The following is a 6069-nucleotide window of genomic DNA, read 5'->3' on the forward strand; positions in this document are numbered from 1 at the left end:
TGAAATACATACGATGTAAGCGCTTTATGAGCTGCTTTATTGGCATGAACTGAACATTTCTAAAATTTGACATCAAAGTCTAACACCACGTGACAGCTTTATCCAATACAAATTTCTGCGAGTGCTTGTGCCAGCTTAATGAGCTACAGGGAGTGTTTGGCAATATGTACGGACTGATAACAATGGACTTTACATTTGACGCCAAAACGAAGCATGGTCAGTGATGGATCAGAAACACTGTTCCACTTATCACGAACACCGCCACTAAGTATAACGTTTTTTCGGGTCCTCAACGCTATTTTTAGCACAACTTCAGAGGAAGCAGCGGCATTCATCTGTGCAGTCGTAGCTCAGATTGATTTTTCCTGGATGAATACGTGTTGCGTCGGACTAAACTCCGAGTCGTGCTACGGAAAAAGAGACCTATGGCTGCTGCTACAGCGACATATGAGAAAGAATGATCATCATAGAATTTGGGTCTTGTTCTTTTAGTTTTAAGATAAACTTCGTCACTTGAACGGAGAGATCTGAATTCTGGTTTATGAAATCGAAAACTTTAGTGTATATACAGTCCCTCATAACAAGACTGGTTTATAATAGTGTACTACTGTCAGTAAAATTGTCTCGAGTTTATGAGAGGAGAATCGACAAAATTAAGAAATGTTCCCCTTAGCTATAAGTACACAGCTCATCTACTTGCATTTTTGCAGCTCTGTGTCATTGTGAGTGTTTTTTTATCGTTTAGAATTTTCTGTGCAAATATAGCAAAAATCGTAACATCAAAAATAAGCCAGAAAAAGACAAAAAACTAAGAGACAATGCTTTTAGTAGGATTGTGGACTACTTATTCCTCTTCTGAAGGGGTAGTATGGGCCTGAAGGGGACTGCAACGGCCTAACCCACTGTCAATCATGGCGTACTTGAAGTTAGCCGGCAATGTTAGCCGTGAGCTGTGTTCCCAGTTGTACAAGGGCTAGCCGGCATGTGAGTATAGTGAATAAGGCAGCATATCAAAATTAGACTTCACTATATCAAAATTGGTTCACATTTATATATCTTACATGCATATGCTAGGCTAACATTAGATAGAAAATAAATACGTTAATAACCCCGGCTACGTATAAAGCTATAATCGTGTAATAATCGTGTGTCGCGACGCATTTCTTTTTATTTTCTACCAAAAATGGTGACTCGGGTATTTTACAACATAACATGCACTTTTAATAGTTTGCTAGTATCCGTTTCATCTCAATGTACATGGACACATCGTTAGATGCCGCCGTTGTCAAACTACCGAAAATCCAGTCGTTGTGGACTAACCAGGTGGGAGTGCAGAGAAACACTTAGAATAGCCGACTGTAGAATTTGGGACAGAGTGAAGATAATGTGCTTGCGTTCCTGCAAGCCTGATCCGACGCATTCTTTGAAGGATTATCGCCCTCGTTCGCGCAGAAATTTCATAGACGTGGTGGTTATTCGGTTCTCGGGGCCTGAACAGGATAACTACCATGCCATAATTTGTATGGCCAAAAGCTGGAATGAAGGCTAGGCCTAAGAGAAGACTTAAAGACTCAAGATTTTCCTCTTCGTAGCTTTCAACGATTATCTTGCAAACCCCAATCCAAGATTGGAAATAAGGGATCACTGTGCAAAGTTTGGTACAAGAGAAACAAATACTTTACATTTACCGACATTGTAAATCAACATGGCCTACAACCCTTTGTTAACTTTTTTGGATGTAACCCTAATGTAGGTTTCGCAAAACTAGAACAGATAATTTTTTAACACAAAGAGCTTCAAAATGAGTTCCTGCCAGCGGTAAATTAGGAAAATATTGATTTCGAATAATCTTCCCGAGGTGTATTCCACCCGTTATCGTAATCATAGCGAAATGGTTCTCTTTTATAACTGACGAAGAAGAGCTAAGCGTTGCCGATTTGAAACGAAAGCCCCGGTGTTGATAGGGGATCTTTTGATGTTTGCTATGTTTCTTAAACAATTTTCACCACTGTAACCCACAATCACAGTCACCCCCCACCAAGGACCGTGCCACAATAAACTAAAAAGACAAGGCTGCCTTCTTTTGTGAAACAAGCGTTCCCGAAGCAGGTATGAATACACTACCATTGATCACACTGATCAGACTATTTCATCAACAATGTGGATGTCCGACCAGCTGACGGAGAACGGGGATAAAACACAAAACCCTCATCTACATGTTTTGCAATTCCAATGAAATGACAATCATGCCAAGCCTTGGTTCCCTTTTAGGGCACATTGAAATTGTTTTGTTAAGGGCAATATTTGAAAAGGCCCATTCAAATGAACCACCTCCTTCATGAAACCTGACACTCCATAATCTTGACAAATCCTACTTACGGAGTGCCTTTGTAGCAGCAGCATGATCTACCATAAAGCCAACTGATACAGTCTTACAGTGTAAAGGGCGACTGGACTGCTGTCAGTTACATGCAGTTGAGGTAAAATAAAAGGTAGTTTGTCATGGACACTGAATTATTTTGGGGGGTCTTCTATAATTTAGGCGTCTCTAGTTATCAGTCAGAAAATGCCCTGTAAAATCAGAGGACACTAGAGTATCAGCCGGCATTATCATTTGATAATTTATTATTCATAGATTTAACTGTGTATTTGTTCGTTATATTGTCTCCTCCAAATTTGCAGCTGACGCACTGAAGTAGTGTACAGATTCCGATGTCGTTTAATGTTTTACCCAATAGATTTGTGTGTGTTAGGTCGGCAATAAACCTTTTCGATAAAGTTATAATCTTCAGAATCTTACCAAATTAAATATCTTATTTTTAGTATTTAGTAGTCAAACTGGTAAGAGGGAACAGCAGTGGGGGAGGGGCGGGTTTTTATGCGGTTTATTAGTATTGTTATTAATTTTTGACTGTCATATTTCAAATAAAGATTTCAACTCCAAACCATCGGAATGCTTTCTTTATTACTACAAGTAATTTTATGAATTTTGACTGTGATGCTTCTAATAAAGGTTTCGACTCCAAACCGTCTGACTGCTTTCTTTATTACCTACACGTACAACAAAATAAGTGCAAATCTAAGCAGGTATAAAAAACAGTTGAAATTTAACGACTATCAATGGCATCATCACACTGATGAACTGCTGCATGCCAATTTACGCCGCCGAAAATGGTCATCTTGAACATCATAGTGACACACATGGCCTTGACGTCTCGACTCGATCGTATTGACAGTAACTGCGGCCACTCTTTAACAAAAGGATGCTAATTTCTAGTAAAATCATTCAGAATAATACGAGCTGCTCCATGGTGAAGTGACTATAACATAAAAAACAAAGGTTGATTCAAAAAGTTGTACAATAAGGAACAAGTTTTAGGCGCCCCATTAGAGGTTTGTTCTCTATCAGAGAGCTGGCCATTTAGTAAGACTTGTTGAATGCGATCTGAGAGATAGTTCTGAAACCAATCTAATGCATTATTGTTGACACCGATACGTTCAATTTGTTAGGTAAGCGATCATAAACCGTATCAAAAGCTTTTTTGGATCGAGGAAAACAATTCGTGTAAGTTTCGTATTTTCAATATTTGTCAAGGTGGTCGACGTACTATGTTTTTAGCGAAAACCAGACTCGTTTTCATTAAAAAATAAAAAAAAGATAAAGAAAGGTAAAGTAACAATTAAAACTAATAACAATGTCAATGGGTTTTACAAGTGTTGTGCATCCAACTTTTAAAGTCGATTGGTGGCGAGGAGTTACCGTTTACAAGCATTTTGATGATTGACTAATTTTTTGATTGCTTGAATTCTCAGAAATAAAATTATTTTATTATCACTCTCGGCCCAAGAAACCAACTGTTTGACCTTGTTACGTAAACGTTTGTGATCTTCGCAGCTACCCGCATTATTTGTTTGTTCCGCATTTTGTTTCAGGTATGTGTTTCCTACATTGTTGCTGTAATTTCATCATTGATCCTTGGAACATAACCCCTAACACGTTGATTAACAATCGGTGCATGTTTGTTACAAACATTCAATAATAACTGTTTAAAAATAAACCATGCACGTTCACCGTCACTAGAACAGTTCATTTGTCTTATTTGCATCGTATTGTGCTAGCTTGGATCGTTATGCTTTGTTATCAATATAATGTTCAGTCGAGGGCCCTGGTCAAGATTAGCATCTTTACTGAAGCTTACCATGCTCCCCTTGTTAAATAACGTTAAAGGAAAGAAAAGTTACCTATCTTATTCTCGGCTTGGCGTAACACATCCGTGGAGACTCAAAGCTCGGGTCAGCTGCGACTTTCAACTGGAAAAAATTCTATGCCATACATACAAATGACGAAAAGAGAGATGACGTCATTTACGATTGTGCAGAAGGCCTCGGGCGGGTTGGTCGCTACAAGATTGTCTCAGAAGGTCAACAGAAACTGGGCGCTTCCAAATTGGTGCAAAATATTATATTTCATACATTCGATACATTAGCGTCTTTGGACGCGATAAATGCCGCCGCAATTCAACTCGAGTTGGACTATAACAATTTTAGTGTCTCGAAATACCAGCACGGGATCGTCAACATGCCGTCGGTCTAATTCGTTTACATATTTAAAAAATTACCTTGTAGCGGCTCCTTTTCATGGAGATGGTTTGCATAATACCTCCATTGTATTGTTACCACTTACATATCTCTTTTTATAAATCTTTTGATTCATTCATGGAGTTGAATTGAAACAATAGAACAGCAGCATGCCACTCATTGGAAAGCAATTATTTGTATTTTTGAATCCTTTCTAATATCAGTAGTAATCAAAGTATTGTATGGTATCTTAAAGTGTTCTTAATGGCGTTGGTATTTGACAAAGCCACGACACCGTATTAAAAAAACACCCACAGTCAGAGACTCACAGGCAGACTCACTCACAAACAGACTCACAAACCCATTCTCTCATGAGAGGGATACTCTGAGGCCTTCGTGAGGACTAGAATTAGAATAACTTTATTGTCCATATGAGGGAAAAGCGTCTTTCTATCACTCGCAGTTAAATACATACAATGAAATATAAAAACAGTCAAAACGGCAGACAGTAAAGACATCACGAAAATACTGCTGATTAACAGCACATGAGTGTTGTGTGAATGAAAACGTGTGGTAAAAAACTTCAAAAATGAGTTCAACTCATTCTGTGCAGTTTAAAGTACATATTGCTGACGGCTGAAAGTATGTTTGTAAAAAAATATCTCCTGGCTCTTGGTACTCGATATTTTCACCCAGATGGAAGTTTCTGGAAAGATGTGTTAAGTGGATGGGTGACATCACTAGGAATAGCGTTTTTCTCTTCATAGCATTGGTATAAGACCGACAGAGGAACTTGCTGTGTTCTTATAACTTTGCTAGCCATATTAATTACACAACTAAGTTTAAGCTTACTTCTTATGGTCACACTTCCATACCATGTTACGATGTAAAGCTTATCACACTTTCTAATAGACTTCTATAAACTCGTTCAAGTATACATTGACTGACGTCGAAGCTTTTAAGTTTCCTTAGCAGGAATAGTCTTCGCTAAGATTTTTTGTAAATGATACCTGTGTTTCCCTGAAAATAGAGTTTGTCGTCAATGCCAGCACCCAGATATTTTAACAAACTCAGAATCTCAACTTCCTCCTCATCAATAACAATTGCATTATGTGTTTTCCTTCCCCGTCTGTTATCACATACCAATTCTTTTGCTTTTCCAACATTGAGTTCGAGAAAGCTTTGTTTGAACCAAGTATTGAGTCGATCAATCTGAACAAAATAATGAGACAGACTATTATGAGTAAATTCATCTTTTAAGCAACCATAAGAGCCATGCCATCTGCATATTTTATCAACGCTTAGACTGAATTCATGCATGTCATTTCATTGGCATAGATGGAGAACAGAACTGGCGATAGGACGAAACCGTGCGGCACTTCTGTATTTAACACAATATCTTTGGATAGAATGCCCGCTACACAGCCTCACTGTGGTCGGTCACGTAAAAACCGATTCACCCATCGTATAATGTTATGACTAGTATTAACA

This window comes from Ptychodera flava, chromosome 3 (assembly GCF_041260155.1).
Source record: "Ptychodera flava strain L36383 chromosome 3, AS_Pfla_20210202, whole genome shotgun sequence".
In the NCBI taxonomy this organism is placed as follows: Eukaryota; Metazoa; Hemichordata; class Enteropneusta; family Ptychoderidae; genus Ptychodera; species Ptychodera flava.